This window comes from Erinaceus europaeus, chromosome 11 (assembly GCF_950295315.1).
Source record: "Erinaceus europaeus chromosome 11, mEriEur2.1, whole genome shotgun sequence".
NCBI classification, from domain to species: Eukaryota; Metazoa; Chordata; class Mammalia; order Eulipotyphla; family Erinaceidae; genus Erinaceus; species Erinaceus europaeus.
This window is the reverse complement of record NC_080172.1, coordinates 63,252,230-63,265,994: the sequence shown is the minus strand read 5'-3', so window position 1 is coordinate 63,265,994 and position 13,765 is coordinate 63,252,230.

Genomic DNA, 13,765 nt, shown 5'->3' with positions numbered 1-13,765 from the left:
GCATGCTCTCCCAATCCATATCAAATAATATTGCATCAGCCGATCGCAACCTAATCAACACAACGATTGCCACCTCAACATGCTTCAGCTCAGATCATTTTAAAAAATGATCACCACGAGTGATGGATTTGTCGTGCAATCACTCAGCCCCAATAATAACCTAGATGGTAACAGGAAGAAAGAATGAAAGAGAGGAAGAAAGAAAGAGAGAGGCAGGGGAGAAAGAAAGAAGAGAAAGAGAGAGAGAGAGAGAAAGGAAGGAAGGAAGGAAGGAAGGAAGGAAGGAAGGAAAGAAAAAAGAATGGAGAGCAGATCGCTTCCTCTCCTCTCCTCTCCTCTCCTCTCCCGGATCAACTAGGAATACCAAAGGAGACCACCTGGACCGAAACAAGACAGGACTAGAATGACCACAGGAACCCAGTAAATAACCCGTGAGTACAAACACGCATGGCTGGTGACAGAGAGGAGAGAGGGGCCTAAGGAGAGATTAAGTGACTGCTAACAGTTCAACAGTTTATCAGTGGAAACTCCACCTCCAGTCTGCTCCACCAACAAGGGGACAGCTGAAGGGAGGAAAGGACTCCCCAGAGACTCACCAAGTGCAACTCTGAGTCTCCATTGCTACTACCTTCAGAATCTGGAGCAGCAACAGGGAGGGACACCAGGGGACAGAGATCTAACCGGGAAACTCAGGAGAAGACCTATAACTCCTTGGCATAGCTGAGGGGCTTTCAAAGTCTCTTTGCATAACCACTGGATTACCTCTGCCACACCCTGCTTTATCTCTTGGTCAGGAGTCCGTGATTAAGCTAAGAAGCCTATTGATAGTTTAAAAGCCCTCAGGCTCCCACAGCCTACAGGGAAGAAAAAAAAAGAGGCTTTTACACTACTGAGCTCCAAATCAGGGATTGAAAAAACTGTTAACTTCCACCACGGTAAAACCTTTAATTAAATTACTTAGACACAAGTCAATCCAGGCAATAGTGATCAATAATTTTAAAAGTACTGATAAAGGGAACTCATAACATAATATATAAAATGGTTAAAACAACAAGAAAAAATATTGGAGACTCGAACCAGGACAAGAGTCCAGCTAAAAGTCCTCCAGAGGGTGAAGCACAAAACAATGAGTTCAACATCCAAACATTAGCTAAGGAAATAATAACAGGAGTGAGTAAAGAATTTGAAAAAATTATAATCAGAAATGCAGGAACAACAAATGAGAAAATGGAAGAAAATTCTAATTATCTCATGGTTATTAGAGAGCTGAAAGCTGAAATCGCTGAGCTAAGAAGGCAACTAGCTGAACAAGCTAAAACAGTATTAGAACAGGGCAACAAAATAGATGAACTCCAGAAAGCAGTAGAGGGCAGAGAGAATAGAACCTATGAGGCTGAAGACAGAATTAGCAAGATTGAGGATGAATTAGAGACAACTAAAAAAGAAGTAAGAGATCTCAAAAAGAGATTAAGAGATGCTGAAAACAACAACAGAGTCCTATGGGATGACTTCAAAAGAAACAGTATACGCATTATTGGCTTACCGAGGAAGAAAGAGAAGGAGAGGAAGAAAGCATTCTCCAGGCCATAATAGCTGAAAATTTCTCTAGTCTAGACAACACCAAAGACATAAAGATTCAAGAAGCCCAGAGGGTCCCAAACAGAATTAACCCAGACCTAAAGACACCAAGACATGTCATACTTAGAATGGAAAGGAATAAGGATAAAGAAAGGATCCTCAAGGCTGCAAGAGAAAAACAAAGAGTCACCTACAAAAGAAAACCCATAAGATTAGCAGCAGACTTCTCCATACAAACACTACAGGCCAGAAGAGATTGGCAAGATATCTATCGAGTGCTCAATGAGAAAGGCTTTCAGCCAAGAATACTATATCCTGCTAGACTGTCATTCAGACTAGATGGAAGCAACAAAACCTTCTCAGACAAGCAATACTTGAAGGAAGCAACCATCACCAAGCCTGCCCTGTTCTGAAAGGTCTCCTATAAACAACCAGACCACCACAAATAGGACATATATCAAAACATTCTAAAACTCTTCAAGAATGGCGTTAAAATATCTTCAATCTTTGATATCAATAAATGTCAATGGCCTGAATTCACCTATTAAAAGACACAGAGTAGGAAGATGGATCAGAAAACACAACCCAACAATATGTTGTCTACAGGAAACTCACCTAACTCAACAAGACAAACACAGACTTAAAGTGAAAGGATGGAAAACTATCATACAAGCCAATGGCCCACAAAAAAGGGCAGGAACAGCTATTCTCATATCTGACATGATAGACTTTAAAATAGATAAAATTAAAAAAGATAGGAATGGACACTACTTAATGCTCAGAGGATCAGTCAATCAAGAGGACTTAACAATTATTAATATCTATGCACCCAATGAGAAGCCATCTAAATACATCAAACTTCTACTGAAAGAGCTACAGCAATATATTAACAGTAACACAATCATAGTAGGGGACTTCAACACCCTACTATCTCAACTTGACAGATCATCCAGGAAGAAAATCAGTAAAGACATAAGGGAGCTAAATGAAGAGATAGATAAACTAGAACTATTGGACATTTTCAGAGTCATTCATCCCAAGAAACTGGAATACACATTTTACTCAAATCCACATGGATCATTCTCAAGGATAGACCATATGTTAGGCCACAAAGACAGCATCAGCCAATTCAAGAGCACTGAAATCATCCCAAGCATCTTCTCAGACCACAGTGGAATTAAACTAACACTTAACAATCAACAAAAGATTAGTAACACTCCCAAAATGTGGAAGCTCAACAGTATACTTCTTAACAACTTCTGGGTCAAAGAGGAAATCAAGGAAGAAATCAAAATGTTTCGAGAGTTCAATGAAAATGAAGACACAAGCTATCAAAATATTTGGGACACAGCTAAAGCAGTCCTAAGAGGGAAGTTCATAGCTATACAAGCACACATTAGGAAACAAGAAAAGGCACAAATAAACAGCCTGATTGCACATCTTAAAGACCTAGAAGAAGAACAACAAAGGAATCCTAAAGCAACCAGAAGGACAGAAATCACTAAAGTTAGGGCAGAAATAAATAACATTGAGAATAGGAAAACCATACAAAAGATCAATGAAAGTAAATGTTGGTTCTTCGAAAGAGTAAACAAAATTGACAAGCCTTTAGCCAGACTCACAAAACAAAAAAGGGAGAAGACCCAAATAAATCACATAGTAAATGAAAGAGGAGATATCACAACAGACACTGCAGAAATTCAACATATTATGCGAGGCTTCTATGAACAACTATATGCCACCAAGCTAGAGAACCTGGAAGAAATGAATGATTTCCTAGATACCTACTAACTTCCAAAACTAAGTAAAGAGTAAGTGGATAACATGAACAGGCCCATCACAGCTAATGAAATTGGAACAGTTATCAAAAATCTTCCCAAAAATAAAAGTCCTGGACCAGATGGTTTTACAAATGAATTCTACAAAACTTTCAAAGAAGAAGTAATACCTCTACTTTTAAAAGTCTTCCAGAAGATTGAAGACACTGGAGTACTCCCTGCCAGCTTCTATGAAGCCAACATCACCCTGATACCAAAAACAGACAGGGACACAACCAAAAAAGAAAACTACAGACCAATATCTCTGATGAACATAGATGCGAAAATATTGAACAAAATACTAGCCACCCGGATACAGCAGTATATCCAAAAGATTGTCCATCATGACCAAATGGGGTTTATCCCAGGCATGCAAGGTTGGTTTAATATACATAAATCAATCAATGTGATTCACCACATCAACAAAAGCAAGACCGAAGACCACATGGTCATATCAATAGATGCAGAGAAAGCCTTTGACAAAATACAACATCCATTTATGATCAAAACACTACAAAAAATGGGAATAGATGGAAAATTCCTGAAGATAGTGGAGTCTATATATAGCAAACCTACAGCCAACATCATACTCAATGGTGAAAAACTGGAAGCATTTCCACTCAGATCAGGTACTAGACAGGGCTGCCCACTATCACCGTTACTATTCAACATAGTGTTGGAAGTTCTTGCCATAGCAATCAGGCAGGAGCAAGGAATTAAAGGCATACAGATTGGAAGAGAAGAAGTCAAACTCTCCTTATTTGCAGATGACATGATAGTATACATGGAAAAACCTAAGGAATCCAGCAAGAAGCTTTTGGAAATCATCAGGCAATACAGTAAGGTGTCAGGCTACAAAATTAACATTCAAAAGTCAGTGGCATTCCTCTATACAAACACTAAGTTAGAAGAAATTGAAATCCAGAAATCAGTTCCTTTTTCTATAGCAACTAAAACAATAAAATATCTAGGAGTAAACCTAACCAAAGAAGTGAAAGACTTGTATACTGAAAATTATGAGTCACTACTCAAAGAAATTGAAAAAGACACAAAGAAGTGGAAAGATAATCCATGTTCATGGGTTGGAAGAATTAACATCATCAAAATGAATATATTACCCAGAGCCATCTATAAATTTAATGCTATCCCCATCAAGATCCCAAGCACATTTTTTAGGAGAATAGAACAAATGCTACAAATGTTTATCTGGAACCAGAAAAGACCTAGAATTGCCAAAACAATCTTGAGAAAAAAGAACAGAACCGGAGGCATCACACTCCCAGATCTCAAACTGTATTATAGGGCCATTGTCATCAAAACTACTTGGTACTGGAATATGAACAGACACACTGACCAGTGGAATAGAATTGAGAGCCCAGAAATGAGGCCCCACACGTATGGACATCTAATCTTTGACAAAGGGGCCCAGACTATTACATGGGGAAAGCAGAGTCTCTTCAACAAATGGTGTTGGAAACAATGGGTTGAAACATGCAGAAGAATGAAACTGAATCACTGTATTTCACCAAATACAAAAGTAAATTCCAAGTGGATCAAGGGCTTGGATGTTAGACCAGAAACTATCAGATACTTAGAGGAAAATATTGGCAGAACTTTTTTCCGCATAAATTTTAAAGACATTTTCAATGAAACGAATCCAATTACAAGGAAGACTAAGGCAAGTATAAACCTATGGGACTACATCAAATTAAAAAGCTTCTTCACAGCAAAAGAAACCACTACCCAAACCAAGAGACCCCTCACAGAATGGGAGAAGATCTTTACATGCCATACATCAGATAAGAGTTTAATAACCAACATATATAAAGAGCTTGCCAGACTCAACAACAAGACAACAAATAACCCCATCCAAAAATGGGGGGAGGACATGGACAGAATATTCACCACAGAAGAGATCCAAAAGGCCGAGAAACACATGAAAAAAATGCTCCAAGTCTCTGATTGTCAGAGAAATGCAAATCAAGACAACAATGAGATATCACTTCACTCCTGTGAGAATGTCATACATCAGAAAAGGTAACAGCAGCAAATGCTGGAGAGGGTGTGGGGTCAAAGGAACCCTCCTGCACTGCTGGTGGGAATGTCAATTGGTCCAACCTCTGTGGAGAACAGTCTGGAGAACTCTCAGAAGGCTAGAAATGGACCTACCCTATGACCCTGCAATTCCCCTCCTGGGGGTATATCCTAAGGAACCCAACACATCCATCCAAAAAGATCTGTGTACACATATGTTCTTGGCAGCACAATTTGTAATAGCCAAAACCTGGAAGCAACCCAGGTGTCCAACAACAGATGAGTGGCTGAGCAAGTTATGGTATATATACACAATGGAATACTACTCAGCTGTAAAAAGTGGTGACTTCACCGTTTTCAGCCAATCTTGGATGGACCTTGAAAAAATCATGTTGAGTGAAGTAAGTCAGAAACTGAAGGATGAATATGGGATGATCTCACTCTCAGGCTGAAGTTGAAAAACAAGATAAAAAAGAAAACACAAGTCGAACCTGAAATGGAATTGGAGTATTACACCAAAGTAAAAGACTCTGGGGTAGGTGGCTGGGTGGGGAGAATACAGGTCCATGAAAGATGATGAATGAAAGAGTGGGGGTTGTATTGTTAAATGGGAATCTGGGCAATGTTATGCATATACAAACTATTGTATTTACTGTTGAATGTAAAGCATTAATTCCCTAATAAAGAAATAAATTATTAAAAAAAAAAGAATATGCAGCTCGGAAATAACTGGTTGAGCGCAGGACTTACATGCTTGAGGTGCCAGTTTGATCCCTAATCTAATACTGCATGGAATACTCTGGCTCCTCTCTCTCTTGAAACTATCTCATATGAAAATTTAAAAAGCAATTCTCTTTTAATAAATGATTCAGAATAAAAGAGAAAAAAAGAAAAAAGAATGGAGGAGAGGAGGGAGGGAAGGAGGGAAAGAGGATAAAATTTGGAAAAAGGGCATCTGATTTGCTAACATGTAGTACCTGTGTAGGAAGAGGCCTTTTTTTTTTCTTCAGTTTAGATTGACTTATTTATGTAGCACTGGGAAGACACCTAGGGACTCATGCACAATGCTGCTAATCTACTTAATCCAATTTTCCAGTATGTCTTCCTTCCTTTCTTTCTCTCTTTCTTTCTTTCTTTTTATTTTTTTATAATTTATTTTTTATTTAAGAAAGGAAAAATTAACAAAACCATAGGTTAGGAGGGGTACAATTCCACACAATTCCCACCACCCAATCTCCATATCCCCTCCCCCTCCCCGATAGCTTTCCCATTCTCTATCCCTCTGGGAGCATGGACCCAGGGTCATTGTGGGTTGCAGAAGTTGGAAGGTCTGGCTTCTGTAATTGCTTTCCCGCTGAACATGGACATTGACTGGTCGGTCCATACTCCCAGTCTGCCTCTCTCTTTCCCTAGCAGAGAAGGTCGCTGGCAAAGCGGAGCTCCAGGACACATTGGTGGGGTCTTCAATCCAGGGAAGCCTGGCCGGCATCCTGATGCCATCTGTAACCTGGTGGCTGAAAAGAGAGTTAACATACAAAGCCAAATAAATTATTGAGCAATCATGGACCCAAAGGTTGGAATAGTGGAGAGGAAGTGTTGGGGGCGTACTCAGTGCAAACTCTAGTGTACTTCTGCTTTCAGGTATATATTTTGCATTTGTTTATGGATACGTGTGAACATATGCTCTCTCTCACAGAACCTGGTCTATATTTAGATTTTGGGACTTTGTTAGAAAGTGATCCACCTGGGATGGAATTAGAGAATACTATGAAAGGAAAGGTCTCACCCGAGTAATGAAGCTGAAGGGTTGTCATTCCACACCTGAAGTCTCTGGACACAGTCTGAGCTGAAGCATGTTGAGGTGGCAATCATTGCGTTGATTAGGTTGCGATCGGTTGATGCAATATTATTTGATATGGATTGGGAGAGCATGCGAGAAAGTGGGCCCTATCCTAAGGTTCCAGGACTGGGAGAAATATAGGCTCTATAGTGGAGATGTGAGGTTCCTGCTGTCTTAGGGTTCCAAAAGACAATGGATAGTTAATGTTATCATCACATTATTTGGTAATTGGGTTAACTTTGAAAAGTCCTATTGTTAGGGTTTGCTGTATAGTACCCAGTATCTTGTTAATAGCTGTGCCGCTGTTTGCCTCTGATCTACTTGGTCTAGGCTTTTGAGAGAGTCCGCATATCAAATACACAGCCTATATATTAAGAAGATTTAGTCTGTGTTTTAAAAACTTCAAGGCATACAATTAGTTTTCCCCCTCTCATATTAATTAACTAGTGATTTATATGACTACACTTTACTAGGAGTGTACATAAACACCATTCCCACCACCAAAAAACTGTGTCCCATCCCACCCACTCACCCCCACCCCCCACCAGCCCAGGAAGCTGCATGTCTACCCCTCACCACAGGGTTTTTACTTTGGTGACCTACTCTAGATTTAGTCAGATCCTGCTTTTAGTTTCCCTTTAAGATCTTCTTTCTCAACTTCTGTTGATGAGTGGCATCATTACATACTCATCTTTATCTTTCTAACTTAGCTCACTTAACACAATTCCTTCTAGCTCTGTCCAAGATGGGTCAGAGAAGGTGGGTTTATAGTTCTTGATAGCTGCATAGTATTCCACTGTGTATATATACCACAGCTTTCTCAGCCACTCATCTGTTGTTGGGCACCTGGGTTGCTTCCAGGTTTTAGCTATTATGAATTGTACTGCTATGAACATAGGAGTACACACCTCTTTTTGGTTGGGTGTTATGGAGTCCTGGGGTATAACCCCAGGAGAGGAATTACTGGATCATATGGAAGGTCCATGTCTAGCCTTCTGAGAGTTTTCCAGACTGCTCTCCACAGAGGCTGGACCAATTTACATTCCCACCAGGAATACAAAAGGGTTCCTCTGTCCCCACAGCCTCTCCAACATCTGTTGCTGCTGTCCTTTTTGATGTATGCCATACTTACAGGAGTGAGGTGGTATCTCAATGTTGTCTTAATTTGCATTTCTCTGACAATCAGTGACCTAGAGCAGTTTTTCATGTTTGTTAGCCTTTTGGATCTCCTCTGAGGTGAATGTTTTGTTCATATCCTCTGCCCATTTTTGGATGGGGTCATTTGCTTTTTTGGTGCTAAGTTTGCTGAGCTCTTTATATATTTTGGTGATTAGTTTCTTGTATGATGTATGGCATGTGAAGATCTTCTCCCAATCTGTGAGGGGTCTTTTTGTCTGTTTAATAGTTTCTTTGGATGTGCAGAAGCTTTTCAATTTGATGTAGTCCCATTGGTTTGTTTCTGCTTTAATCTTCCTTGCAACTGGGTTTATTTCATCAAAGATGTCCTTGAGGTGTAGGTGGAAAGTGTTTTACCAATGTTTTCCTCTAAGTATTTGATTGTTTCTGGTCTAACATCCAGTTCTTTGATCCATTTGGAGTTGATTTTTGTTTCTAGTGAGATAAAGTGGTTCAGTTTCATTCTTCTGCGGGTTACAACCCAGTTTTCACAGCACCATTTATTGAAGAGAGCCTCCTTCTTCCATTTAATGCTTTGGGCCCCCTTATCAAAGATTAGATGTTCATAGGTGTGGGGATTTATTTCTGGGCTTTCAATTCTTTTCCACTGGTCTGTGTGCCTATTTTTGTTTCAGTACCATGCTGTTTTGATGATGATGGCTTTATAATATAGTTTGAGATCTGGGAGTGTGACTCTCCAAAATCCAATACCCATTCATGCTCAAAACAGTTCAAAAAATGGGAATAGACAGGAAATTCCTCAAGATAGTGGAGTCCATATATAGCAAACCTACAGCCAATACCATACTCAATAGACAGAAGCTGAAAGCATTCCCCCTCAGATCGGGGACTAGGCATGGCTGTCCACTATCACCATTACTCTTCAACATAGTGTTGGAAGTTCTTGCCATAGCAATCAGGCAAGAGAAAGAAATCAAAGGAATACAGATTAGAAGGGAAGAAGTCAAGCTCTCACTATTTGCAGATGATATGATAGTATACATAGAAAAACCTAGAGAATCCAGCAGAAAACTACTGGAAGTTATTAGGCAATATTGCGAGGTGTCAGGCTACAAAATCAATGTACAAAAATCAATGGCATTTCTTTATGCAAACACTAAATCTGAAGAAGAAGACATCCAGAAATCACTCCTCTTTACTGTTTCAGCAAAATAAATAAAATACCTAGGAATAAAGTTGACCAAAGAAATGAAAGACTTGTATACTGAAAACTATGAGTCACTACTCAGGGAAATATAAACTGATACCAAGAAATGGAAAGACATCCCATGCTCATGGATTGGAAGAACAAATATCATCAAAATGAATATTCTCCCCAGAGCCATATACAAATTTAATGCAATACCCATCAAAGTTCCACCAAGCTTCTTTAAGAGAATAGAACAAACACTACAATCATTTATCTGGAACCTGAAAACACCTAGACTTGCCAAAACCATCTTGAGGAAAAGGGAAGAGGCCTTTTTCTGTGCTGACCCATTCTCAAGAACAGCCTATCCTTTTTCTTCATTGAGAATTATACCAAGTTGTCTTTTTCATTCCCCCACTCATCCATCCCCAAAAGTCAGGTTTAGTAATTGTGCTCTCCGTACACACTTTAGGGTGCTGAATTTGTTTCAGGAAAAGAAAATCTATTTCTTCTTTTTTGTATATACTAAATTTTTCTCATTTCTGAACAATCAAGTATCTAATAAAACACTCAAACATATCTACTCTGTTGTAAGATATACTGCACATCAAAAGATTTGCTTTGATTATTTTTATTTTTGAATTTTTATTGAAGTAACCTTAGTCTATAACACCATGTAATTTTCAGGCATTATAGTTCAATATCTGTATATGCTACATTATGATCCCCACCAAAAGTCTCCCATCCACCACCATACAGTTGACCCCCATTCCACCATTTACCTACTCCCAGGCTTTTTACTCTGCTGATCACAACCTTGTTCTCAGAGTCTACAAGTATATTTTTGTTGGATTTTAATTTGTTTGCTCATTTGTTTCATTTGCCTTCCACATCTGAGTGAAATCCTATTGTATTTGTCTTTCTCTCTCTGATTTACTTTACTTAATAAAATACTCTCATGGCCCATTCATGTTGTCACAGTGACAAGATGCAATCTTTTATTTTAGTACTGAGTAGTATCCAGCTGTTTATATATGCCACATCATTTTTTAATTATTATTTTAGTGTGAGGTTAATGGTTTACAGTACAGTTGTTGGGTACCATTTCTCATCTTCCTGTGATAGGTGTCTACAAAATACATACCACATCTTTATGCACTCATTTGTAAGTGGGCACTTTGGTTATGAACATATGGGTTCATATAACTTTTAGAATTAGTTGTTTGATATTTTTCAAATAGACAACCAGAAGGAGAGTAGTTGGATATATATTTCTATTCATAATTTTTTTAAAAGTTCATGCTGTTTCCTATAGTGACTGTAACAGTTTACATTAATCTCAAGGGCTCCCTTTTCTTCACATTGTCACCAATAGTCACTGTTTTTTGTCCTTATGATAATAGATGTTTTAGTAGATATGAGGTGAAATCTCATTGTGAGTTTAATTTTTATTTCCTTAATGATATGCAATGATGAAAATCTTTTCATGAGTATATTGACCATCTGTATATTTTTTCTGGAGATATGTCTACTTGGATCCTCTGCCTATTTTCAACTGGGTTGTTCTTTTTTTTTTTTTTTTTTTTTTTTTTGGTAATTGACATGCCTGAATTATTTTTTTATTTGGATATTAGTCCCTTGTCAGATATATGATTTGCTAATATCTTCTCCCACTCGGTAAACTGCCTTTTCCCTCTGTTAATGACTTGTTTTGTGTGCAGTTCTTTGTTTGATATAGTCCCGTTTGTTTCTTTTTGTTTCTGTTTCCCATGCTTTTGGAGATGAATTCATAAAGATAGCTCTAAAACTGAGGTTAAAAAAATGTACTGCTTATTTTTTCTTGTATATGTTTCATAGTTCTAGGTCTTAAATTAACTCTTTAACCTATTTTTAATTCATTTTCTGTGTGGTGTAAGATAGTGGTCAAGTTTCATTTTTTTACATGTCTGATTTTCCCAGTACCATGTATTGATAAAACTTCTGCTGCTCTACTACATGTTCTTAGATCCTTTGTTCTAAACTAGTTGTCCATATTTGTATGGGCTTATTTATGGACTCTCAGTTATATTCCATTGAACTCTGTGTCTGTTTTTACCCCAGTATCAGCTGTTTTTATTACTATACCTTTGAAGAATGGTTTGAAGTTAGGGAGCATAATAGCTCCACTTTTGTTCCGTTTTTTCTCAGAATTGCTTTGGCTACTTTAGGTCTTTTGTGATTCCAAACAAATTTTAAGATTTTTTTTCCATTCTATTTCTGTGAAGAATGCCACTGGAATTTTGACAGAGACTGCACTGACATCTGCATATTGTTTGTGCAAAATGGCCCAATCAGAGTAATCAAGTAAATTATTTATTTATTTAAAAAAGGAGACATTAACAAAACCATAGGACAAGATGGGTACAACTCCACACAATTCCCACCACCAGATCTCCGTATCCCATTCCCTCCCCTGATAGCTTTCCTATTCTTTAACCCTCTGGGAGTATGGACCCAAAGTCATTGTGGGATGCAGAAGGTAGAAGGTCTGGCTTCTGTAACTGCTTCCCCGCTGAACATGGGCATTAACAGGTCAATCCATACTCCCAGTCTGCCTCTCTCTTTCCCTAGTAGGGTGGGGCTCTGGGGAAGTGGAGCTCCAGGACACACTGGTGGGGTCATCTGTCCAGGGAACTCTGGTCAGCGTCACGCTGGCATCTGGAACCTGGTGGCTGAATCAAGTAATCAGTAATTTTAAGTAATCAAATAAATTTAAGAAGAAAATAAAATAGGAGAAAGAAAGGGTATTCAAATTGACCTCATGCTTGAGAGTCCAGTGCTTTATCCACACTATGCCACCTCCTCTGCTATTCAAATTGAAGAGTAAGAACTAAAACTGCCACTAATGCAGATGGCATCAAATTATACAGGGAAAATCCTGAAGACTCCATTGAAAATTACTAAAAAATAATGAAATTCCAAACTCCAAAAGCAACATGCAAAATTTGTTGCATGTTTATATGCAGATAAAGAGGTATCAGAAGATAAATGAAGAAAACAATATTGTCTATAGTTACATCAAAATAATAAAGTAAATTAGAAGTAAATTTAACAAAAAATAAAAGACATACACAGAAAATTTATCAGACCGTGCTAAAAGAAATAAAAGACAGAAGAGTGAGATACCCTGTACTCATGTGTTTGAAGAACTAATATTGCCATAATGAACATTTTACTGAAAGCAGTGTACATATTCCTTCTAATGGAGATAATAATAATTAACATTTTTAATTGAGCATTTGCTGTTGGTAAGTACTTCACATGTATTAATTCACTCAACCTTCTCAGTAATTCCATCAAGAAAAGGAAGCTCAAAGAGATCAAATAGACTGTTAAAGACAGCTATTTGATGGAGTCAGGAGTCAAGATTAGTGATCTGAATTCAGACTCGACACTCAATTCCCCCATGCAGCACCACCATGCACCTCAATGTTCATTTCCTGTGTTCTACGCCTGTCAGTCAGCAGAACCAAGAAAACAGAGAGCAAAAAGTTTTACAAGTGAGTCATTAGATGCATCTGAAGCTGGTGGAGCAGACATTTTCAAAAGTTCTGAGACACATGTCTTAGGATTTTGGGAGAAAGGACTCCATCTATCTGTCTCTGGTTGGCACATATAAGAAAGTACTGATGTAAACACAATACTGAGCTCTTTGATCTTGCAGTCTCTAACTGAACTCTTTACAGGTGAATGAGTTCTTAGTAGACAATAACTTTTGACTGTCATTTATTACAAATATATTTGGGTGAGAAACACATTATCATTTATTAAAAAAACTGTTTAAATGGCATTGTAGCTGAATAGTGTTACCTTCACCATCTTCTGAAAAATTACATAACCTATTTGAGCAGCATTATAAATAACCAGCTTTATATAGTTTCATTTTCTTATTTTCTTTCTGAATTGCTATGATCCATGAGCTTCCTAATGCCTTTCCTATCCAAAACATCAATAATAAATCATAAATATTTATTGCATTTAATCATGAGGCAGCCAAAGAACTAAAGAAGTGTTATATTATTCAGCAACTCATTAAGCACCCAGCATGCTTATAATCCAGTGGTGAAGTCTGTGAATAGTTCCTTCTGTCACCAGTTGTCTTCCTTCTTTTCTATAGGGAAAAAAAATCAT